The sequence below is a fragment of the Chrysemys picta genome, chromosome 15 (assembly GCF_011386835.1).
Source record: "Chrysemys picta bellii isolate R12L10 chromosome 15, ASM1138683v2, whole genome shotgun sequence".
In the NCBI taxonomy this organism is placed as follows: domain Eukaryota; kingdom Metazoa; phylum Chordata; order Testudines; family Emydidae; genus Chrysemys; species Chrysemys picta.
The window spans coordinates 19682116-19708259 of NC_088805.1; the positions used below are offsets into that span (position 1 = coordinate 19682116).

At 47.3% G+C, this 26144-nt stretch overlaps 1 protein-coding gene across 6 annotated transcripts in view; it reads left to right on the forward strand.

Moving 5' to 3' along the window:
• The window catches only part of GALNT9 (polypeptide N-acetylgalactosaminyltransferase 9), a 903908-nt gene that overhangs the window by 44789 nt on the left and 832975 nt on the right, over window positions 1–26144 (forward strand). For all 6 annotated transcript variants that reach the window (XM_065568515.1, XM_065568512.1, XM_065568518.1 and 3 more), the window contains exon 2: window positions 20404–20529. The gene's annotated coding sequence lies outside the window, so the exon portion shown is untranslated. The remainder of the gene's footprint in view (window positions 1–20403; window positions 20530–26144) is intronic.

The window sequence follows — 26144 nt, forward strand, 5'->3', positions numbered from 1 at the left end:
GGAGCCATAGTTATTAAATATTTCACATGTATCTTTTGCTGTCTGTCTCTATTATGTTCATCTTAAGTATTCCACACATTTTTTCATAGCTTTGGCTCAGAAATCATCTTTAGCTCTGCTGAGCAGACATGACAGAGGCTTTGTTCTGTTCTCAGCTGTGCTAGTGTAGGGCTAGATTCTGACCTCAGGAATGTCCCTTAGCGAAGGGTGGTGTGTAAGAGGCAACAACCCATGAATAGCCCAGGGAGCAACATGACTCAGATATGTCTCAAGAGTCACAATCCTTCTGCTTGTTCCTTTGGAGATGGGTAGTAAAGTACTGCTGACCAATACCTACAGAGAATTACTATGCAATACTACTTCCTCCCCTACTGACTCAGCTCCCTTGGCCAGTGAGTGGGTGCGTGTGTGAAGCCAACGTCTGCTCTGATGAGGGAGAAAACAAGTGATTAGTCATGCTTACTCCACTGCTTTCCCACCCGTGGTCTGGGTAGCCTGTGAAGAGGTGCAAGGGGGTTATTATTCCTTTGCATGGGCCTGTCGGAGGAGAGCCCTTGCTCTGATGGTAGAAATAAAAACAAATATCCACAGAAGAGAGGCAGCATAGGAAATAAGTTCAAGCTTCGTTCCCCTGAGCCTCAACCCCGCCCCTGAAGGAATTTCTTTTAGGATTCTCAGGCCAAGGGTGGCTGTTGTGATGGTGTTTTCCTTCTTGCATGGACCTTTCCAACTAGGCAATGGACAGTTCATGGAACTGGTTTCACACAACAGCAAGCAAATGGTTAACAGCGGTTGGCCACTGCCAGTTTAAGGCTCTCTGTGTCTGGTTACCAATTTGGGCAGCTATTCAGTCTCCTTAAATGCTATCACTTTTAATATGTTTCAGTGCAGGTCTTGCATGGTTTTCTGCATGGTGAAATAAGGTCTGCCCCTAGCAAGCACAGTGCTTAGAGCACATCAGCTAGGTGAGGAGAAACCAATCAAAGTGCAAGAGTAGATCCATCTGCAATTAGGGGTGGCGAGGTGTATGGGCCCGTGGTGCCCAGGCTCCAGGAATATTCAGGTGAGGCTATGGTCAGGGGCAGCAGGCTGCAGCAGGGGAGGAGGCCACATGTGATGGCAGCCCCCTCTTTCCCCGGCACCCACCACAGGGGAGGTGAGGGGCCTGCCTGGCCCCTAGGAGCATATGCAGTGACGGTGCCAGGTAAGTGTGCTGCCGGGGGGGAGAAGGGGGCCTCCCCCCCCAGAGCTCACTGCTGCTGGCAGGAAGAGGGCTGGGGGACTGTGGAGTCATCCTCTCTGGCCCTAGCCCCGGGGCAGCCTGCCTGCACCCCAAACTCCTCAGCCCTGCCCCACCGCAGAACCCACACCTCCAGCCAGAGCCCTAACCCTAACCCTCTGCCCCACCCTGAGCCCCCTCCTGCACTGTGAATCCCTCATCCCCGGCCGCAGCCCTCACCCCCCCCCCCCGCAACCCTCTGTCCTAGCCCTGAGCCCCTTTCACACCGCAAACCCCTCATCCCCAGCCCCACCCTCAGGGCCGACTCTAGGGACCAGCAAACCAAGCACGTGCTTGGGGCGGCAGAATTCCAGGGGCGGCGTTCCGGGTTGTTGTTTGGTTTTTTTGCTTCTGCAGTTGCGCTCTCAGAGTTTTTTTTTTTTTTTTGCTTGGGGCGGCAAAAAACCTAGAGCCGGCCCTGCCCACCCCAGAGCCCACACCCCCAGCCAGAGCCCTCACCTCCCCCACACACCATCCCTCTGCCCTAGCCCTGAGCCCCCTCCTACACCCCAAACACTTCATCCCCAGCCCCACCCCACCACCCCAGAGCCCTCATCCCCGCCCCGCACACCCCCACACTGTGCAATATGTGGAAACTGTTAAACACTTACTGTTTCCAGTCCATTCTTACATTATTTTAAAAATATATATATATCAGCTTAAAAGGCAGGTCAGGGGCGGGACTTGGACCCATTCTGGGCACCACCAAAAATTATCCAAACCTGCCACCCCTGTCTGCAATGGAAGGCAGCAGATGAAATGGAGTAAGGCTCAGGGATCCTGTGAAAGGTACAATGGCACCATGGTATGGAGGGCAAAGGAAGGTCCCCAGAAGTCAGTGCAGGGTTCAGAGAGTGGTGAGACAGATGGCATCTTGGCATACGACTGGGTGCCTAGGACCTATTCCTAGTGTAATTCAGCTGTTTTTATGCTTCAGCATCTTCTTTTTTTTTAAAAGTAGAGAGGAAGGGAGAGCCGTAAGAGATCTGGTGGGAACATCTGTATTTCCCAATATGTGCAGGGAGCAGAGACACTACAAGGACTCAGCAGAAGCATTGTTAGTAGCTACCGAGCAGGCTTGGTAGCTGCTTGAAGCTAGTATAGACACCACCATTAAGGGTAGCCAATCAGCGCTCAAGAGGTGGGGCTGGGGATTGGAGAAAGGTTTATAGTGGGTTTAGCCAGAGGGTGGACAGTAACTTGAACATGAGTCCTGTTAGGATCTTAAGCCTATTACATCTTGGCTCCAGGTGAGTCTCATTCCAGTCTCTATTTCATAGGGAAGTCCTTGTAAAAATAACATATGATCCACTGGGGTGCATTTTATAGGCCTAGAGGGAGCACTGAGTGGGGATTTTTGTCATCATTTAGAGCAGTGTTTCCCAAAGTTGGAGGTATAACCTCCTACCCCACAGCATGGGGGTATGTGTGTGTGTGTATGACAGACCAGCTGAGAATGGGGGCATGGAACAGTGGTAGTGAAAGTTTCCTGTGTGCTGCCCTGCTAACAGGGTTGAGCAAATGGTCTTTTGGGTTTTTTTTTAATGTTGACTCCGCTATTAAAAGTTTGGGAACTGCTGCCGTAGAGGCTGCTGAGGCTACGGATGTTAGATTTAGCTATTAGCTCGTTGTTTAAATTGCGATTCTCTCCTAACTAATGGGGCCCAGAACAGAAGCAAAGCTCAATCAGAAGAGGTCTGTAAATCTCTTATCTGATTTACCTGGGATTATAGGGGGGAGGGGTAGTGCCCTTTAGAGTGGGACTGGAGCCTAGTAGAAATCTAGGGGCTGGACGTTTTATGTGCTGATGTCTCCGATCTGTGACATTTTAGTGACAGGCAAGACTGTCTGTCTGACCAAACTGTGAAGAGTGAGACATCCATTTGCAGAGGACTGAGTACTGCTAGCTAAAAGGATTCAGAGTGTGCTGGCAAGACAGAAATGTTTGGATATGACCTGACACTGCACTTTTCATGCTGGTTACAACTGAAGACGTCAGGTGGCACACATTACATGGGAGGCTATCGTATAAGCTAGGCAATTGGCTTTTAAGAAGGTCAGAGGAGTAAGCACGCACACACACACTGACATAGTCTAAAATAAAGGAGGGTGACTATTCTGCTGAAAGCTGTAAACTGATAGACATTGCACGTGCAGTAAATAGTATCTGAAATGCTAGGTGGGAGAAATACATTGGTTTAAAAAAAGCATTTCTAGCACTATGTAAAATGCATTTGTCTGTCTGACAAAGAGTATACTAAGCAGTCGTGCAGTATTCTTTCTCTCAAGGCAGTGCAGTGGCTTCCTGCTTTGTGTTTAAGTGGTCACGGGTTCAAATCTTAGCTAGTCCCTCACAGATGTGGTAAAAATTCTCTGCTCTGCTGCATGCTTATGAACTTGGGCAAGTCACTTAGGTCTCTGTATTCCGCATTTGTAAAATGTGGGTTAATAGCATTGCCCTACCTCCCAAGGGTGTTCTGAATATAAGTACAGTAAAAACTGTGAGGTGCTCAGACCCTGTGGTAATATCTTAAATAAGGAGAAGGTGAGAGGTGGAACTAATACTAAGAACTAAATTCAGGGTTAAACAGTCCTGGGTTTGCTCTGAAAAGCCACAGCCCTAGCTCGTGCTTTCCAAATAGTTAAGCAGAAGCCCTGAAAAGGGAGAGTAAAAGCAGTTGTAATTAGCGCTGATATCCCAATTAAATTAGCTTTGCCACAGGCTCCCAGAGTCACCTTACAGTGTGTTTTATATTTCTGACACGTTTTATTGTCAGATGTACTCAGCACCTGTGACTCCCATTGACTTCAGCGCTCTGAAAACCAGGCCGTGTCATTAGGGGGCTCACTTTAGGCCATCAGGTATGAACAAGTAGGCCTTAGTCTGGAGTGCTTCAGTCTGCCCACCTGTGAGTCGGGAATAGTAATATTTCTCTATCAATCAGGGTGACTAAAGCTTCATTAAGATTTGTGAGGTGCTCAGATACAACAGTGAAAATGATTGTAGAAATGCCTTTAAATTAGAGCTGGTCAAAAAATGTCAGTTTTCATGGGAAATTTAAAAAAAAGGGAAGAAATAATTAATAGAGAAGGGAAAAAATTGTTCTTTTAGAAAGTAGTTTTTGATTAAAATGTTCAGATTTTTTTAAAAATAAAATCAGTTTCTGATTACAAACCCTGAACATGTTTGCTGCAAAATGAAAACATTTCACAGGAAAACAAGCAAGGAAACAAAAAAATGCATATGGTTTTTGGTTTTTCAACTGGAAAAACTGGACCAAAATGAAAATGTTGTGGAAAATATTCATTTTAATCGAAAGGCCATCTGTTGTCTAATGTCTTGATGGAAAAAAATTCAACCAGCTTTACTTAAATATTTATCTTTTGATATCACAGAAGACAATGAGACAACCATGTACGACCAGAACAAGGAACAAAATGACTTATCGTGGGGAAAGCATCTGATTGCAGGTGTTTGTCTGTCTTCTCCATTTAGGAAGGACACAAGCCCAAAATATGGGCATGTTAGACTACAGGAAATCTTTTCAAAAGAGCATCAGTAAGGGACAGGTTTTTTTATAGTGCTTAATGGGATTTTCAAAGGTGTCTAAGCAGGTAGGTGCCTTATCTTCCATGAAGTAGGTGCCTATCCTGCTTAGATGCTTTTGAAAATTCCTACGTGAATCGTTAGGAATTCTTTGAAAATCTGGCCTATACTGACTAGGGATCTGAAACACAAGTCCTGGTTGTGCAAGGTGTTCTGATGGGCAGACCCTGGGGCCTGCATAGAATCTTGCTGCTGTCAAGGCTTCACAGTGATACATGGGTCTGTCCGCTGAGCTCATTAAAGGATCAGGGCTTTGCTTATTTTAAAAAGTTTTATCCGTCACTTTTTTTACAATAGTCTTTGTTTGTAGAGAAAGGAAAAATGCAGTCTGTGACTGACTGATTATTGCTAAGTACTCACTGTGATTGAAAGGTTTGCTTCTGACAGAATACAAAGAGAGCAATAGAGAGAGGGAGCAATATTACAGTATGCTTTTTGCTACTGATGTTGGAATTGTTTGGCATATTCTTGCCTTTGTATGGCAAAAATAAGGGCATGTTTGTGTTTTTTTGCATCCTGGTTTGTTTTGTGTGAGAAGAAACAGCTCTGAAAGTTGAAAAGAGCGACCGAAATGGAGAAAGAGGCTGATTATGTAGTTAAATCACAAGATGAGATGCCAGAGAGGCATTGTGGTCTAATGGGGTGAACACCCCACTGTGACTCAGCAGCTGTGGCTTCAATTCTTGGCTCTGCCACTGACCTGATGTGTGACTTGGTCAAGTCACTTAGACAGACAAAGGGTGGGAGGGCAAAGAGAGTCTGTCTGTTTCTCTCTCTTTTTGTTAAGACAATAAGCTCTTCCGGGCAGGGGCGGCCTCTTACTATGAGTTTGGATGGTATCTAGCATAATGAGACCCTAGTGCTGGTTGGGGCCTTTAGCGGTAAAATAATTGATAATAAATCAGTAGATCTGAGCTCTAGCCCTGCTTTAGGTAAGTGCTGAAAAGTTAAGTGTGTGAGCAGTCTGACTTCCACGGCACTACTCTCATGCTTAAGGTTGCTGAATTGGAGCCTATGTTCCTTGCTCCACTACAACCTTTGGGTAGGTTATTCATGTAAAACCATGACATTGGGTGCCTGTCCTGCAGCACTTATTCACAGGACAAGGGTTTCTCCTAGTCCCAAATAGCTGGTAATGGTGCATGAAGGCACAGACATATCAGGAGACCAGATCCATTTCTCAAGCAGCCTGTGGTCACTGTCAGGCCTAGCTCTGACTAGTATGGGTAACGCCACTGATTTCCATTGGACTATTCAGGGTACTTCGTACTACACGTGTTACTAAACACTGGCAGGCTTTAGCCCAAAGCGTCCATTCCTGGCCCCATCAAAATAAGTAGAAATTTTGTCATTAATTTGAATGGGAACAGGCTTGGGCCCCCCAAAAGGCAAATAATGATGTCAGCAAAGAATAGATCAATGTGGTGCCAGAGCAGAGCGTTTTCAGCTAGACAGGTCTGAAGTTAAACACATTTTTAAGGTTGAGCAAGAAGCACAAGCAGAGTAGAGCCCTGTCGTGTGGGTTAGCGATAGGGAGTTGGGCACATGGGTTTGGAGGAAGGTTTTGAAGGCGAGGGGGGGGAAAGTGTCGAATTTTTTTTCATTAAGGCTCAGATTTCTATTGCATCTTCGATTGGGCAACGATCATATACATTGTAACCCTTTGGTTTTGAGAGCGGAAATAGCTGTAAGTGGATTTCACAGCATTTGGTGCCGAATTCATGTAACTCAGCCAAATAGATATTGATATAATCACTATTAATTTGTATCACAGTAGCTTCTATAGGCCTCAACAGAGATTGGGACCGTGTTGTGTTAGGTGCTGCACAAATACAAAGTAAGAGATGGTCCGAGTTCACATGCTAAATAGACAAAACTGTCAAAAGGTGGGAGGGGAAACTGAGGCAGATTGATGCGAAGATGACTTTTTCACACCCCTGACCAACATAGTTATGCTGGCAGAAGTCTGTAGTGTAGACCTGACTTATTCTCTCTGTCTTTTTTTTTTTTTTTTCAGTAGCACAAAATGAATTTCTCAAAAGTTAAATGACTAAGTAAACAAATATGGAGCTATTTATTTGCGATGGTTATAGAAGTGCTGAGGTTTAATAGGGAATTTTATATTCACTGTTCACATCTGCAATCCTGCTGTGCTGGGGGAAAAAAAGACTATTTCTTTTATTTGTTCCAGCCTACCCAATAAATCAGGATGCTAATAATTCCGCTCTCAAGTTACCCCTCTGCAAAGAGTCCCAAGACAGCAGAGTCACTGTTCTCTCCAGTCCCCACACAGCAGAGTCATGACATCAGCACGGTAAACACTGGGTATTAGAAAAACAAACTTTTTGTTTCTAGGAGGAGGGGGGGAAAAAAAGACATTAGCAAATGTTGTCTTCCTTCAGAACGAAAATAACACTGAGCATCACAAGCTGAAGATGCAGCTGCGGTTCGGAGGCATTTATTTATTTATTTATTTATTTATTAAATCTTCTGCTGGGAGTTCAAACAATGTGTCAGCGTGATAGGCTGTCTTTTGCAGAGAGCGGCTTCTCTCTTTTTATTCTTTTTCTTTTCTTGAGGCATTTTAGTCATTCCTTCGAGAACACATAGCTCATTTGGATAAAAGCCTCCGCGGTGACATCCGGATCCCAAATGCACAAAGTTGTTTGTTTCAAAGGAATAATCTGGGAGAATTTATCGAACTGACAACCCCCCATGCCTCCCTTGTAAATTAATGAAATGGATGTTCTATGGCACTCGTTAAAAAGCAATAAATCCTATCGCTCTCCCTTTCGTTGCTTCGAAGGTGTTTTTAAAGACATGTTTTAGTCCGGAAGGTAGAAATCCTTCAGAAACTCTGTCTGCTCCCCTTTGAGTCTTCATTCTCAGATGCAAGGTACTCAATTTTAGACAGGAGCCAATGTGGTTTGACAAACTGCCCTGGGAACATGGGTATGAGTAGAGGCTTAGGATTGTGGTCCTAATTGTGAATTGAGGGTTAGAGCTAACACCCAATGAGATTCTTTCAACTGATTTCCATGGAAGCTGGATTGGGCCCTAGGGCCAGAGTTACAAATGTATTTAGATGCCAAAAGATGCAGATAGGCGCCTAGAGGGATTTATGTCTTAGGCACCTAACCTACTTAGGTGTTTTTGTAAATCATACTAGGTGCCTAAATTTGCTTCTCGTTATAAAATTACTCTGCACTTAATGGTAGCTGAATACCTCAGAATGCTTTGTAACTCCTGATTAAATAAGCTTTGTAGTATCCCTTTGGAATTGGTAAATGCTTTTTACCCCATTTTGCGAGGATGGGGTTAAGCTACATGCTTAATCTTGCATAGTAAATCAGTGGCAGAATTGCAAATAGAATTCAGGAGTCTAGCTCTAACACTATACCACACTCTTTCCTTCATGACTTAAATTACTAGCTTTAATGAGGGGTAGTGCAAAACCACACAGCCCTGACTAATGCCCACTAAGTGCTGACCTTCAGCAATCCTGTTCTCTCTGTGGTACTATTGTGGTATGCACAAATGGGAAGTAGGATGGGACCACCAAACTCACTGCACTCATGATGGCAGCCTGGGTTTGAACCTGGAGGTGAGAGGCTAATACACTAACTCACAAAGTCCCTAAAGCCTGATATTTTGGGGGCCCACTCTGCTTCCAAAACAGTGGGCAGTTGCATGTTGCCTTTCCCTTTACCGGAAATGGTACTGCCAGGAAGAGCACTATCATGCCAAATGAGCTGGGTTAGGGTTGCCGTATCCAAAGACTGTTGCCCCAATTAGTGGGAAATGCGCTGATTAGTTGTCCTGTGCACTGTCCACTCGGTCGCACCCAGCACTTGCTCATCCCAGACTGACAGGGAGCCATGGACTGGGGAAGCATTGGAATGGCTCACCCTGTGAGCACGCTGCGATCAGAGGTGTGACTGCAGCTTTGGGAGGTGTAATCGCACTAGTTTTAATCTAGTTACCATAGTAGAAATAGCAGCGGTGCTGTCTGTATAAGCCTGCCGGGACCCTGGGTATGCTAGCCTGTGCAATGGCATCGTCACTACTATTTACTTCATGTAGTGGGGTCCAGGTAATGGCGGATTAATGCATGGGCCCACAGGACCCGTGCTCAGGGGCCCCAGCCAATTTGGGGACCTCCACCGGAGCACCAGAACCTGTGTAGAAGTGTGAGGGGGACACACCGGCGCTGGAACTTTGGCCCCACCCCCTGCTCCTCTTCCCTCTGGGGCCACGTCCGCTGCTCCTCCTCTTTCCCCCCTGGAAGCCAGAGCTGGACTGTGGTAAGAGCCGCCCAGGGAGCCACTGTGGGGATCCCCGGATCCTTCACGTGCCCTGAGCAGGGGGCTGTGGTGCCCAAGAGCAGCCCCCGGCCCGTGTCCCCACCACTGGGGCATGCCGCTCATGTCAGGTGGAGGGTCCAGGGCTCCCCACAGTAGCCTGGGCTCCCGGGGTAGCTCTTACCACAGCCTGGCTCCAGTTTCTGGCCTAACCAGGGGGTAGGGCCTTGTGGGGAGAGGAGGTGCAGGGGGCAGGGCTCTGTGGCGAGCAGGCGGCTATGGCCCACTTCAGCCCCCCACCGAGAAGAGGCTGGCATTGTTAGCAGGGGCTTCACGATGGGGGAGCTGATCACCCATCAGCAGGCATGGCCCTCCCACTTTTAAAAGTGTGTGTGTGGGGAGGCATGGCTCCCCTGGCGCTCCCAGTTCTGGTGCTCCTAGGGTGTGGGGGGCCCAAATGTTCTTTGTGCCCAGGGCCCCAGTTCATTTTAATCTGCCTCTGGGTCCAGGTGGCTCCTTACTAGCCAGGGAAGCAGAATCTTTTTGTGGAGCAACAGGGAGTGAGGAAGAAGAGAATGAAAGGGGAAAATGGAGAACTAGTGCATTTGCTCAGCGGACAGAAGTCAGCTGATGGGGGCGGGTTTGGTGGGAGTTGAGAGGGTGGAATTGCTCAGACAGTAGGTGGTGCTCTTAATTTTATGTCCGTATTGGACCAACACCCCACATGATTTAAAAAAAAAAAAAAAAATCATGCCCCCAACGTAACATTTGCAAATGCTCACATTGTTCACAAAGGCTGTATCTGATATCCCTTTCCCCTCTGCACCACAAACCTCTGTGTGTTTTCTCTAGTTAGATAGTGAGCTCTTTGGGGCAAGGAGTGTCTCTAATTCTGTTTGGACAGTCCCTAATGGAATGGGGCATTGATGTTGATTTGGGTCCCTAGGCACTACCACAATACAAATAATAATAATAATTAATAATAAAACTTGGCCAGTAGCCCTGATGGCTGATTCATCAGCCCCTGAAATAGCATCATGGGGCATTTATGCCCTAGGGATGTCTTGTAAATATTTCCCATCTGTAGATTTTTTTGGTGCTAGCAATGTTGGGAGCCCTGGTCTGGATGGTACACCAGCTTCCATAGGCATTTTTAACATTGTCAATTAGACCTGTTGAGAACAGGGCTAAATGCCATGATGGCTAAAACAGCTGGTGGCCCCTCTGTATATCAGGATTAAGGCTACGAGTTTGTTACGGAAGTCACGGATTCAGTGACTTTCCGTGACTTCTGCAGCGGCCAGTGTGGCTGGCTCCGGGGTTGCCCGAGCAGCTCAGGCAGCCCCTGGGCAAGTCGCACTGACTGCTGCTGGGGTAGTCTCGGTCCACCCCACCTCCCCAGCTGCAGAAGGAATTTGGGTTGGGGGCTCAGGGCTGCAGGGTGGGGTGTAGGGGGGCGTGAGAGCTCTGTGCGGCGCTTACCTTGGGGCCCTTCCTGGAAGCAGTGACATGTCCCTCCCTCAGCTCCTAGCTCTCTGCGCTGCCTCTGCCCACAGGCACCACCCCTGCAGCTCCCATTGGCCATGGTTCCCGGCCAATGGGAGCTGCAGGGCTGGCAGCGCATGGAGCTAGGAGCTTAGGGAGGTACATGTCATCACTTCTGAGAAGCCAGGTAGGGAGCCTGCCAGCCCTGCCAAATCCCCTCCTCCCCTCCCCCAGCGCTAGTGGAGGTCCTGGGCTACTCCCACCTGAGCACCTGCGGCGCGCCCTGGGCCACCCGCCAAGCACCCGTGCCCGCCCCCCCCAGCATCCCCTGGTTCACCCGTGCAGCCCCTGCCGCCCCCCACAAGCACCCGCAGCACTTCCAAGATTTAGTCAGGAGTATAGTACAAGTCATGGACAGGTCACGGGCAGTGAATTTTTGTTTACCGCCTGTGACCTCTCCATGACTTTTACTAAAAATACCTGTGATTAAAATGTAGCCGTAATCATGATCAATGGAACGGGAGTCAGAGGGCAGTTGTATTAATTTAGATGCACTAAATTGGCAAAGGTGTTAACATAACCCAGTCACTGTCCAACATTAAACAGTGTTAAACAAGATTTGGGGTTTGGTATAGAGAGACCTCAGCCTACTTAGTACCATGGGAAGCACACCATTAAAAATATTTTAACCCTTTATTAAATATACACAAAAGAAGGGAAAATAGTTAAAGCATTTGAAATGTGAAGTATTAAGTAAGGCCTTCATTTTAATAACATTTCTTGTTCCCTTTCCCTTTAGCTGGAGAGAGTTTATGAAGAGAAAAATCCCCCTGTTTGACAGTCTCTTAGATGGTATCAAAGCTGGTAATACCTGTCCTTTTGGATAAAAGAGAAGAAATTAGTTGAGATGAGCTGTAGCTGTTGTTGTTACTGCTGCTGTTAAAGTCCGATCCAATTTCATCCCAGCTGGTGGCTGGGATTCAGTTGGAGCCAGCAGAGGTGGTCCGGTCTGGTCAGGCCATCCCTTAGGAATAGGAAGATGAAGGTCCGGGGTCTGAGGAGATGGGTGTGGTATCTATGATAGTGAAGCTTGTGTCAGTTGCCTGTCTGTTCTTCTATATTCTCCTCCCAATGTCTTTTTTTTTTTTTTTTTTTTAAGGACCCACAAAGGGAGTGATGGGTGAAATAGCCCATCCCCTCATTATTTTGTCCACCAGCTAGGCCTAATAGCCAACACACCAATTTCGGTTCGTTAATTTTCCGTTTCACATCCTCTGTTTTTTACCAAGCATGATTTCAACATAATCCTTAAATTACATCAATATAGCCTTTTTGGTTTGGACTAATTTAGTTCCTCTGTCTGGTTCTCTTGCACCTGTTTATAACATTCATTATTGAAAACAGCTTGACCTATTTTCCATCAACATTTGTTGTTGTATCATCTTATACACTTTTTTACAATTAGGCTTGCAGTTAGGGTGAATTTGTCAGCCCAATTATCACAACAGGGCCCATCTTCCCTGGAGGGACTGTTATTGAGGGGACAGCAGGGGAACAGGGAATGGGTGGAGTAACTCAGACACATGGACAGAGCAGTGCACATCCAGCTTCATTCATTGCTAATGAAACATAATGGCAGCATCAGAGCTGTGAGTTCATTGAAGTAAAGTAGCTGGCGGCGTGAGCCAAGAACCGTGATGGGAAAACTGAAAGCCCGCTTTGCAAGAGATGGACATTGTGTTCACCCACAACGGACCCCAGTCTGCTTTGGAAGAATTCAAAGAATGTGCACGCAGATGGGCGTTTGACCACCACACCTCCTCCTCACCATGCCCGTAGAATTAAGAAGGTGGAGTCAGCTGTGAAAACAGCTAAGAGACCATTACACAAGGCTCTTTCCTATGGTTCAGACCCCATACACACAGGAATACTGCGTCACGGGGGGCCAAAACAGTCCAGCACAAGCACTGGTGGGACAAAGGTCCAAAACCCTGTTACCAATGAGGGATGGGGATGGGGACACCACTGAGAGGAGAGTGCCAACCATCAGAGAAAGCAGGCGCTAGAGTACAACAGGTGAGCCAGGGATCCAGCCATTAGAGAGAGACCAGAAGGAGTTGTGAGTGTGCAGTGGCACCTAGGTCAGATGAGATGAGTACACAAAAGGGACAAGTGATCCGAAGGAAGAGGAGATGCCTAGGAGCCAGCAAACACAACATCCACAGGGAGCCAACAAAGATCATCACGGAATGGAGAGGCAGAGAGCCATCCGGAGGCCAAACACACAGGGAGACTCCAGAGAGAGAGAGAGTGTTAGCTAGACACAGAGACAGGTTGGGAAGGGGCGGGGGGGGGGGGGGGGGAAGAGAGAGAGACAGAGTTCATTCCTGGTGTGGTCACCTGTAGAGGAGATCAAGCTATATCATGCTATATAACTCAGCTATGTGCTAGCAACCTCTGGCCAAAGGGACACTGGGTAGGGATCTGGGCGTCATTTTTGTGTGTTTGTTTTTAATGTTTATATTAAAATGTTTTGTAAAATAGGGAAGATGTATCTGTGAAACTGGAGTCAGAGAGCCTCTTATTGAGGGAACAGGTGGGAGTTAGGCTGGGAGCAACTCAGCAGCATATTACACTTGTTCAGCTTCACTATTCCTAATGAAACCCTCTGCAGTAGGGCTCCCAATGTGATTTACACCATGGGTGGGGAGCCAATGTTAGCAATGGTGGGAAATATTTAGAAAATTTCCCTAGTGTAGGCAGGGGCTAGGCCACAGGGAAGACTAATAGCCTTCCGGTTAAGGCATAGGACTGACTGGTTGACTTTATCTTACCAGGGCTTGTGAGGCTCCATTCATCAGTGAGTACTTTGAGATCTGTGAATGCAAGGTGCTACTGAAGTGCAAAACATTATTATTTTAAAGCAGCAGGGTTTAGCTTTCTCTCCTTCTGTACTTCTTGCTTCAGGCTTGAAATGCACCTTATTTGACTGAACTGTGCACTGCAAGATGGGCTGCAGGAAACAGAAAGGCTTAAGTGTATTTAACTTGTATCAGAAATGGATAGAAACAAGGATTGGGAAGATGCCGTTGATGTGCATTTAAGCTCTTCCTTTGAAACCACAAATGCTGATTTCTTTCTTTCTTTTTTCCTTTAAGTCATATCGCATTATCCCTGCAAAAAGTAGTTTGTGGCATTTCCCAAGAATCAAATAGAATTAAGGACTGGCTGTAAATACCTTAAAGATAAAGGGTGGATTCTGATGCCTGGCCCAAGGGAGTCATTGCAGAGTGCTGTGGGTTTCTTCCATTTATTCTTCTCTCACAGTGTCTTGCAAGGCATGATTGTGTGAATATGGGAGGGGGCAGGAGGGAAGGGAAAAATGCAGACCAATTTGCATGCAATATAACATGTTGTTACAGATTAGCCCACAGTGAGTGCAACAGGATAGCAGGATCCTTATTGAATAAATGAGATTAGGTGGTAGAAGTAGGGTGAATTTCTTATCATTGCACATGGGTTATTTGATAATTGCATTTTAAGTCTTCCCAGTGAAAAATGCATTTAGCATGGAGGGGAAAAAATGTACTTTAAAAAACATACTCAAATGGAAGGGATTGTACTAAATATCTGACTCTTCCTACCAATTAGCTTTTGAATGCTAAAGCCACACCATGGCAAGTACCAAAAACTGAGTGTGCTCTCAACAGTTGAGATGTCTCCACCAGGGCCGGCTCTAGGTTTTTTGCTGCCCCAAGCAAAAAAATTTTTGGCTGCCCCCCCCCCAAGCCCACCAGTGCCCCCCCTGCCGCCCCAGCACTGGGCTCTCTTCCCCCCTGCACCCCCTGCCACCCCAGCACTGGGCTCCCCCCCAAACGTGGGATCCGCTACCAGCACATGGCGGCCAAGCCCTGGCCCAGCTGTGACTCTGTCCCCATGCGGGTGGAGCTGCTGGGCGGCGCGGAGTGGGAGTACTTCCAGGTGGCAGTGTGGCTGCGGGGCGGTGCGGAGAACACGGCCCCTCCCTGGGCTTTGCGGCGCTGCTGGTGGCCAAGGTGGATAAGTTTGTGCTCACTGCCCTCACCCCTGACATGCTGGCAGCCGAGGACCTGGAAAGCCCCCCAGACCTGCTGCTCTTCAGCCTCACCGCACCCTGGCCCAGCCCCGGCGGGCGGGAAGACGAGGATCTCCGGCTGCGGGGCTACCTGCTCAGCACCGACGAGCCCAGCCGGCCGCTCACCTCTTCACACACTCCGGGAGCCCCTCTCGCCGCCGCCACAGCCCGGACTCGGCTCCAGGGGACCCCGCTTCCCTCCCTCCCCGGCTCCTCACACACTCTGGGCAGGGCTGCCCAGAGAATTCAGGGGGCCTGGGGCAAAGCAATTTCGGGGGCCCCTTCCATAAAAAAAAGTTGCAATACTAGAGTAACATTTATTTGGAAATGTAAAAAATAACTAGTGAAATAGATTCAAAAATTAATTTGTAATAATTTGAAAATACACTAAATACATTATTTAAAAACATTAAATGCTTTAATGGTATGTCTACATTTGCAATTACATAATGGGCTGTTGCTGGGTGATGGTGATGGTTGGTGCCAATGGGCTGTCGCTGCCTAGGGGTGGTGCTGCTGTTGCCCAGGGCTGGGTGGGGAGCTGGGCTCTGGGTTGGGGGGTACCTGGCTCACAGGGGCTGGGCTCTGGGCTGTGGGGAGATAGGGTCAGAGGGGTGTCCGTCTCAGAGGGGCTGGGCTCGGTGCTGGGGGTCAGGGCTGTGGGGGAGATGGGGTCGGGGGGTGTCCGGCTCAGAGGGGCTGGGCTCGGAGCTGGGGGTCAGGGTTGTGGGGGATGGGGTTGGGGGGTGTCCGACTCAGAGGGGCTGGGCTCGGAGCTGGGGGTCAGGGTTGTGGGGGATGGGGTCGGGGGGTGCCCGGCTTAGAGGGGCTGAGCTCAGAGCTGGGGGTCAGGGCTGTGGGGGATGGGGTCTCGGGTGCCCCGGCCCCTTACCATGCCGCTTACCCCTCTCCCAAACATCGCTGCAGCCGCCTGGTGTCTCCAGCGGGGCCTGAGTTCCCGCCGCTCGGCCGCAGCTTGCAGCCCCGCCCCCTTACCGTCTGAGATGCCGGGGGATGGGGGAAGACGGAGGCGGGGGGAGCCTTGGAGTCACATACCCGGGGCCTGGGGCAAATTGCCCCACTCCCTCCCCCCCCCCCCCCCCGGGCGGCCCTGACTCTGGGAGCCCCTCTCACCTCCATCGCAGCCCGGGCTCGGCTCCAGGGGGCGCCGCTTCTCTCCCTCCGCGCTCCTCACACACTCCGGGAGCCCCTCTAGCCACCGCCGCAGCCCGGGCTGCAGCGGCCGCGAGAGGGGCTCCCGGAGTGGGGGGGGGGGGGAGGGAAGCGGCGCCCGGGGTGCAGGGAGGGAGATGGGGTCCTGCTGCCGCTGCCGCGCCGAGTCTCCCCAGGGCAGCGCTGTACAGGGCGCCGCCGGGCTGGGCAGGGGGCGCGGTTCCCAGCTCCCACAGGCAGGGCGAGTGGCTGGGCCAGGGTCGGCTCCTGGCAATGCCGCCCCAAGCAAAAAAATAAAAAATAAAAATAAAAAAGGGAGGCCGGAATGCCGCCTCTTAGAAAGTGCCGCCCCAAGCACGTGCTTGGAGGGCTGGTGCCTAGAGCCGGCCCTGGTCTCCACTGAAGGTAGGCTTTGTGTGTATCCATGATATTTTTTTTTTTTTTTTTCAAAAAAAGAAAAGACAACTAAGCAAATAAAATAGAAACGATCACCTTTCTTACTCAATTTTACCCATCATTAGAAAAACTCCTACATATTCAAGATTGTCACTCAGGGTACATCTACACTGCAGCTGGGAGTGTGCTTCCCAGCACGAGTGGCCAGACACATGCTAGCTTTGCATGAGCTTGTGTGGTAAAGATACCAGCGTAACTCGGGATAGGATGCGTGGTGGCTTGGGCTAGCTGCCTGAGTATCTACCCAGGGGGTACGGGTGGGTTTGTACTCAGGTGGCTAGCGAGTGTGTTTCTATCTACTCGGGCTGGGAAGTACGCTCCCAATCGCAGTGTAGACATACCCTAAGAGAGGTTAAGACATAGGGTTGGGACCCAGGAGTCCTGAGTTCAATACCCTCTTCTGCCACAGACCGTGTTTCTGCACCTCAATTTCCCACCAGCAAATTGAGGATAACATTTTTCTCCCACCCTTTGTCTGTCTCGTCTATCTCCATTATAAGCTTGTTGGGTCAGGGGCTGTCCTTATGATGTGTACAAATAGTGCCAAGCACAATAGACCCCTGATCTTCTTGGAGGTGCTACTGCAATGCAAATAATAATAATAATCAGTGCTGGGCCATTGACAAGGATGAACCTATCTATCTAGGAACGTAAAGGCTATAACAGGGTTCCAAAAAGAATTAGATAAATTCATGGAGGATACGTCCATCAGTGGCTATTAGCCAGGATGGGCAGAGATGGTGTCTTTAGCCTCTGTTTGTTTGCCAGAAGCTGGGAATGGGCAACAGAGGATGGATCACTTGATTACCTGTTCTGTTCATTTCCCTCTGAAGCACCTGCCATTGGACACTGTTGGAAAACAGGAAACTGGGCCAGATGGACCTTTGGTCTGACCCAATATGGCCATTCTTATAAATATCCTCCATCATCCACGGGCAATATCCTGGACAAACCTCATTGAAATAATTTTAAGAATCTTATGAGCTCATTGGATTAAAAATGCAAATGTTTATGGGTCAATTGTGGTATTGTGTGTAACTTGTCTAGAAGACCTGATTTATTTAAACCTTGGGAAGTCTTGTGAGCTTCAGAAGACTATTTGAAACAATGGGCCAAGACAAGAATGAACTTTTAAAGTTAAATTGGTTTTGCAGGAAATCTCTAGGGGGAGGTGAATGCAATTACACCTACTCTGGTTATGCAAGAACTCAGCCTTTTAAAGCTTCCTTTTGAGCCAGAGGCGGTGACCTTTTGTCTGCTGATTACCTGTTAGGAGGAGGACATATCAAAAAAACCCCAAACTCTATAAAGAAAGGCCTCACAGACTGACATTCTTTTTTTTGAGCAAAAGGAGTGATACATAGGTCAGGTCAGGAAAACTCCTGTGTGGGGACTGAAGGACTGTTCACTTAGGCAGTCTGTCTTTGCTGGGGAATTCATAGTGTAGGCAGGGAGCTGTGTAGCCTGGAAATACCTGTCATATCTCTGCCCAAGAGAGGTGATAGCTGAGAAGCTGGGGACCTTGAGTGGGTACCCTTGTTGGAGCGTAGAGCGGGAATACAGGCGCAGTAGCCCTGAACTGAGACAACCCATCGTATCTGAACATCCTGCCAATATTCACATATTTATCCTCGTAATACCTCTGAGAGTTAGGGAAATATGACTATTCCTATTTTACAGATGGAGACTGAGACACGGAGAATTTTTCATCCTGGGGGCCTAAAGATAGACTCCTACATTCATTGTTAGCCTCTAAATAGCAGTAGCCTGACGATTCAGGGTACTGAACACCACTTCTACTGACTTCTGTAGCATTTATGGGTACTCAGCACTTCTGAAAATCAGGCAACTTTTAATTAAGAGCCGATAGCTGGATTTCAAACCCTGGTTGTAGATAGATACACAGGCTAACGTTTTCAAACTCAAGTCACTTGCCTGTAGTCACACAGGAATACTAGCAGAGCCAGGAATTAAATCCACATCTCTGGTTTAATACTGTCAACCCCTTAGTGTGTACTCTTGCTCCCCAATATGTGAATCAGAACTGCTCAGCTGTGCATCCTTGGCCCTCTAGCTCTAAGAGGGATTCTCTTTCAGCGCATGCAGTAGGGGCTGGGGCTTTGGAGCTGAAAATGGTGAATTCTATCCTGACTTGCCATGAAGTTCTGAGTAGCCAGCATATCCTGCGCTCTGATTAACATGGATGCAATTACTTCTCACAAAAATGTGGCTTTTTGGCCTGGTCTAAGCTGACTGGAGAAAGCACCTTAATCCACATTAGCCTGAATCAGTTCAGCTAACTGATGCTCCTCACCCCACCCCCGTAGACAGGTCCTAAAATGCTGATGCAAAAAACATGCTAGCTTTCCTTGCCAATAAAATCAGCAGGATGATGATCATCACAGTCACATGGTCCGTGTCCTTTGATCTGAAATTTGTCATAGTGCATTACGGTTCAGAAAATGTTGACTCTGTCTTTCAGCTGGAGTATTAAAGCTGACGACAGACGCCAGCTCTTGCAGCTCCGTTGAGGTCTCTGGAGTGAGCAGGAATGTGAACATTCACATTTTGTCTGCTAATAAAAAAATTCCCAACTTACTCTTCAGAAAACTTCTTTAATGGTGGTGTATCCAGCTGTAAAGATCTACTCTGGCTCTCAGCAATGATCAGCAGACAGGATCGGGTCAAACACTAAATTAGCAATGCTGCCACAGATTTCCTTTGTGACCTCAGGGAAGTCACTTAGGCTGGTATTTCCAAAAGAATCTTTGTCAGTTAAGTGCCCAAATCCCAGTGATATTCAATGGGAGCTGGGTGCCTAATTCCCTTATCTTCCTTTGTACCTCCACTTCCCATCTGTACAATAGGGAAGATACTTCTTCCTTTGTCTTGTCTATTTAGATTAGGGCAGGGGCTGTCTCTGTGGCTGTGTACAGCACCTAGCGCAACAGGGCACCAGGGTAGGTTCTAGTACTAAAAAGAATAGAGATCTATTAGGTAACTGAAAACCATTTCAAGAGAAGTGGCTTGAGATGCTTATAAGCTGAATTGGCAAAGCATTAAGAAAGCATATTGCAAATAGGACTTTGCCATCTCTGTCATCTATAAGAAAGTGTTTTGCTTGATATCCCTTGAGAGGGCACCTGGATCATACCCCTCCCCCATCTCAGTCTCTCCCCAGGGATATCAGTCAGGAAAGTGGCAGGTGAGAACTGCCTGATGAGGAAGGGAGAGACTCAGGGAGAAACAGAGCAGAGGAAAGCTAGTGCTGAGAGCCAGTGGGAAGGACAAAGGGTAAAGTATAGTTGTTGGTGAGGACTGGCTGGAACTGGGGAACCCCTGCCGAGTTATGAGGCAGCATGTGCAGAGGCCCCTATGAACAAGGGGAAGAACCTGCCTCATTGGGGAAACCCAAGCCCAAAAAAAGAGGGTTGATGTTGGAAGGGAGAATCACAGGAGTTGAAATAGGATTCACAGGCATGGAGGTCTGGGTGAATGGAACCCTCAGGGGAGTTCTCTCTCAGGAAACCCAACTTGGGGCTACTGGAGAAAAGTCATGGGAGAAAAAAATGAATCTGGGAGCTCTCAGACAGCTGGCTTAGAGAATGGAGTCCTGGAACAATAGCAGAAAGAATCTGGGACAGACTGGAGCTGGACGCTCAGGAAGGGGGTGCTTGAGGTAGGGGACACCTCATTACAGAGGGCTAGGGGAAAAGAGCATTTCACACGGATCAACAGCCACCTCTCTAGCTGACAGGCCCTTTCATGCAGTGGCATTTGGTTCTTCTCTGCATGAAGGATAGTGGGGACAAGGGGTTGGGGATTCAGATACATGGTGAAGAATCTCTAAAGATGACCTGCAATGGAGTTATTAAACTATTGGCATTGTGCCATTTTTAGCTTCTCTACAATATATAAAGAAGGTCTGAAAGAAGTTTGTTTTAGGTTTTCTCACTTTTTTTTATTCTTTTTTAAAATTTATTTTAAGAGTATCAATCCATACCCCTGAATGACGCCATTAAACCAACCTAACCTCCAGTGTAGACAAGGACTCCCGTCAACGATCCTACCTAGGTGGAGTACCGACGCCAGCTGCAGAACCCCTCCTGTCGGAGTAAGTAGCATCTTCACTGAGTGCTGCAGCTCAAATTGTAGATGAGCCCTGAGATTCTCCAGCCACATGTGCTGTGAGCTCCTGCACTCTGGCTATCCTGTCTCTCATTGGTAATCAGGCTTTGGGGATATGTATGTGTTTACACAATCAGACTAAAAATTGCTCCTTTTAAGGGCCTGGCCTTCACAAGGAGAAAAAAGTGTGCTCTTAACCTGTGTTAGCTCACTGAAGATTAGTCTCTAACTTGATGTGCTAACTCATGTGAAAACTACAACCTGCCAGTGTTGTCTAGGATTTTACCTCAAATTAAAAACATGTTGTTTTGGGGTTTTTTTTGTTTTTGGTCTTGTTCTTTTTTTCTTTTTCTTGTGATGTCACAAAGCCTTTAGCTCTTCAGTCACCAGAGAGACTTCCAAGATAGACAAGATGTGTGTTTCCAATGTTCTAATGTAGACAAACGAAAGCATGGGGGGGAAAAAAGCACTTTTGGACAAAAACTTTTCTGGCCTTCTCTAATTACAAAGAAACCAAAAAGGGCAGAAGCCTATGGTTCTCCCTCCCCCACCCTTCCTCCAACCCTTAGTTGGTCACCTTTAAGGACCAGGCAGGAACTCTGAGTACCTCAGAAAACCATATAACTTCTGTTAACTCTGTAGTGTATGTGGACATGCTACTTCATTCTGAGAAAATAACCTTCAGACAATGAGTTAGTTGTGGCCTTTGTCCTTCAGCTTTGCAGTTAGTGCTTGTGTCAAGCAGCGCCTCTAAGGCATCACTTGATTAAATATTATAATGTTGTCTCCTTTGGAGTAAGAGAATCCTTTTTCTTCTTAGGCTCATTCCTTCGGTATATTGAGATTGATAGCCTGTTTCAAAGGATAATCTATGACACGATGATGTAATGCTATATGATGAAATTGGAGCTCTATTCCTGAATCTTGTCCTTCAGCCCACTCTTGCACACAAAGAGACCTCAAGATATTAAACCAACAAAAAGTGTCCAAACACAACTCAGCTACAATGATATACACTGCTAGAAACTCTCTCCTGTGCTATGTTTCCTAACCTTGGTCACTTGGATGCTGTGACAGAATGAACTATGTAGCGCCACTGAGGCAGATTTATAGAATGTCTAACTATCTGCAATCCATATATCTTGTATTTTTCCCCTGGAATATTTATACTGTCAAACTCTGCTTTCCAAGCAGTTTGTCTTTTAGTATCTTGAACTTTACACTTTTTTGATGGCAACTGAGAGATAGAATTGAGACATAGCCCTACGTTAACATGAACGAGGTACCTTTTAGAGCAAGGTTTCTTAACCTGTGGGTCTGGACCCAAAATTGGGTCGCCAGAATGTTTCAAAGGGTTGTGTAGCAGCTCCTGTCCCATGGGACTGGCTGGGCTCACCTCCCTGCTCCAGGCACTGCAACCTCTGGGGTCCCAGTGCCACTCCGGTTTGGCCCAGCCATCATGCTGATGGGAGTCTGGGTAGGCCAAATTTGAGTGAGTGGCACTACAACCCTATGAGCCAGGTCACAACTCCACTCACACACATTTGGTCCATTTAGGGGGTGATGCCAGACCTGAGCGGCATTGCAACCCTGGAGGTTGCAATGCCTGGTGCGGAGAGCCAAGCCCTACCAGCCCCACCGCACAGGAGCTGCCACTGTGGGGTGAGTGCTGGGCAGGACCCAATCCCCCTGGGATGGCAGGAGCCAACTGAAACCACCCCAAGGCCTCCACCCTCAGACTATTTACTGGGTCGTGACAGGCCATCAACATTTACAAGTGGGTCCTGAGCCCAGAAAGGTTGAGAACCACTGCTTTAGAGTGTGCCAGAAGGGGCAGTTAAAAAGCAACACCATGAGAGGCTTTATAAATTGCACACGTTGCAAGCACTGTATAGACAAGCCCTAAATTGATCTATTTAAATTGGTGCAAATTCCTTGTATGGACATTCTTAAATCAGTTTAAGAGTGTCTGATATTGATTTTAACTTAATTTGGTTTGTTACTGAAGTAAGCAAAATCATTGTAGTTAAATTGGTGCAATTTCTGTGTATTGACTGGGCCACAGAAAAGTTTTCATAAGTGACTTGCAAAGGGAGGGAAAAGACTGAGTATAGACCTTTTTTTTTTTTTTTGTCTTCTTGATGTCCCTTTCATTTACTATCTACAATCCTAAATCTAAATCAACCTAAACTTTGGGCTGTTTGGAATAAGGATCTCAATTTTATGGTTTTGTCCCACTTTTAATTACCTTTAACTTTTCCCCCAGATCCTCACAGAGGGAACCTTGGATAGATCATCCAAAGGACTTGTAGGAAGGGTGGTAGTCATTAAGGCACTGACTAGCCTATGACTTAAGAAACCTGGGAAATAAGTATCCCTCCTCTGCCACTGACTTCCTGTATGACCTTGGGCAAGTCACGTAGCCTCCAGTCACCATCTGTAAAATACTTCCCTACCTTAAAAGATTGTGAAGTTCTTAAATCCTACCATAACGGGGAGCCATGGAAGTACCTTAGTTAGATCCTGGCAGCATTTTTGCATGGCAGAATTTATAAACTCCCTGTCAAAATAGATCTGTAGCATCTGCACTGAATGTATGAGAGATTGGAGCAGCCTCTTTCGTTGCGTCCACCATGAATAAGGTTCATGCAGAGATTCACAAATGAGAGCAAGCTGCCACTTCCACTCATTAGGGCTCTATCTTGGTAAAATTGAAGCCAATGAGAATTTTGCCTTTGACCTCACTGTAACCAGTATTTAGCTGCTAACGGAATGTGTCGCCTTCTCATACATTATGTTATGAGTAGTAATTTCTCTCTGCCCTTTCAACACAGCTTAGTTCAGTGCACTATTATTATAACCATCTGAGTTTAGCCACTAAATTTTATTTATTATAACAGCTAACATCAATTATGGATCCGTGGCTAGTCATCAGAGCTTTGTATTGATTCCCTTGCAAGTCTGGCCTCCTGAGCAGTGGGAAGCAGCAGCCTACTTACTCCATTAGCCTAACAATGCTTCCCTGTTTCTCTATTGTCGCTAGGCATGTAGTGCATAGCAGCTGATCAATGGTTCCTAATGGGCTTGCACAAAGAGGCTAGCCTAGGTGTCACTTAATACCCCTCTTGCTTTTTTACAGCCTCCTTCAGCAGGAGAAATTCAAGTGTCCCCATTGTAATGTACACGGAGCAGATCCACCTTTGCATGAGAATTTGATTTCATCCTGTTTTTTGGCCGATTTTGTTCCCCCTCCCTAATCTTCTTCCTGAAACGTTCTGTAGAATAAAGCTGCTCTTGCACATATCTTTCATTACCATGCATGTCTCATGCAAAATCTCATTTTCATTCAAGAAGAAAAAGGTCTGTCAGCTTGTTTAACTGTGCAGAAAACACCAAACAAGAAATAAAGCCCAATTAAGAATAACGGGAGGAAAGAGGCTCAATCTAACAGTGTTTTTTTTTTTTTTTTTTTTTTAAGTCAGTGGCTTAGTCAGTTCCATTTGTATGTCCTTGCAAGCAGGCCATACCAATGCACCAGCCCTGGAACATAAAATGACAATGAAGTCCAGTGGCTAGAGCACTAGACTGGTCCTTGGGAGACCTGGCTTCTATTTCTACACCATCACTGATCTTGCTGAATGACCCTGGCCCAATCTCTGCACCTGTTTCCCCTCCCAACCTTTGCCTGTCTAATCTAATTAGATTATTCGCTCTTTGAGGCAGGGCCTGTCTCTTGCTATGTGTTTGCACAGCACTTAGCATAATAGAGTCCTGATTGCTTGCAGTTGGGATCTTCAGGAGCTACTGTAATACAAGCAATACAGAAAATGCTAATATTCTCAGTGCCTGTAAACCTATTCCTCGCCCTCAGCTGTTAGAATTTTACTAGGCTCTTATATAACAGTAGCATCCTGGCCTGCCTCTAAACACAAGGCTGGAGGAATAGCTCCCTTGTCAGCATGCTTTGGCGATCCTAAGGACTGGATTCTGCCATCCTCACTCAGGCCAAGTAGTATCTTACGCTGTGAGTAGTTTCACTGAAAACAACAGGACTGTTTGTGGAGTAAGCAAGGCTGGCTTTAGGGATGGTTGCTGTGGGTGACCATCCAGGGTGCCATGCTTCGGGGGGGTGGGGAGCGCTATCAAGAGAGTCACAATAACAGAGTTCTGCCACACCCCCATTCCGTCCTCAGCCCTGTTCACTTCACAGCTGTGGCCCATCTCCAGCCCCAGTCTTTCCCCATCCCCTGAAATACCTGCATCTCCTCCCCCATCCCCTGCTCCTCCCTCATCTCCAGCTCCAGTTCACCCCATCCCCTGCTCCGCCCCCAACCAAGCTCCACCCCCAACCCAGATCCACCCCCCCAAATCCTGTCCCACCCCCAGCCTTGTCCAGGGCATTATTTTAGGTAAGGCCGGCCCTGGGAGAAGAAAGTAGTTGACCTGACCGAAGGTGACAGAATTTGGCCCTAACTTTTGGAGATGTAACCATGGAAAAAGTCAGGATTGTTTAGGGACCTGACTAAACTGCCCTGTAGCCCATGAAAGCTTATGCTCAAATAAATTTGTTAGTCTCTAAGGTGCCACAAGTACTCCTGTTCTTTTTGCGGATACAGACTAACACGGCTGCTACTCTGAAACTTGTTGATGACTGTGGGTGGTACTGGAGGCCAGCCCTATATGCTCCTTCTCCTCATTCTGTAGCATGAAAGGATGGAGTTTGTAACCACTGGATGAATCCCTTCAAGAATCTAAGTGGCATGCTCCCAGCTGGAGATATAAATGATACAAAACATAAGGGGCTTGATTCAATCCAGGCTGCCATGCCCTTGATAAATCCTTCTGGAGTGGGGATGCAGTGGCACATTTTCTAGTGACTTTCCCAGGTCTCTTAAAGTTACCTCAGGCTTACCTGGATTGAGTGCTGATGCCAGCCAGCTCTGACTCCTGTCCCAGTCTCATTCAGGCACTGAATGTTCAGCATCTCATATTGGGTTGGATGAAGTAGAAGGAGATAGGGCTGGGTGCCATCAGCATTCTGAGAGCAACGAGGGCCATACCTCTTCCCTAGCCCCATCTACATATTGAACAGAGGAGACTAGCTTGTAATAGAACATATAACACAAGCTGAACTGGCTGAATATATTATACAGTATAATTTAGCCGTTTGACTATGGGATCCCCAAATGCTTTACGTATACTAATGGATTAAGCCTCACAATACACCCTGGAGGTAAATATTATTACCCTCTGGCAGACTTGGGGCTGCTCATTTATGAATATTGTATGTTGACTTGGCTATTGGGACATTTACTGCATGAATATATTAGTTTAGTTTGATTGGGATGTGTACCCCACACAGGCTCTGAATGGGTTAATATGGGCTTGAGAAACCAATGAGCAGACTGGGGCCATACCTGGAGAGTAGGACAGGCTTCATTAGAAATGGTGCCCTGCAAGGGGGAAACTGATTGTACTTAGAAAGGCAGGGAGTTTAGAGCAAAAGGGGGTTGGAAGGAGAAACTCTGAAGTCACTCTGTGGGATGAGAAAATCGAGAGACCAAGAGGGCTAAGCAAGGGGGAAGATTAAGTCCTGGAATC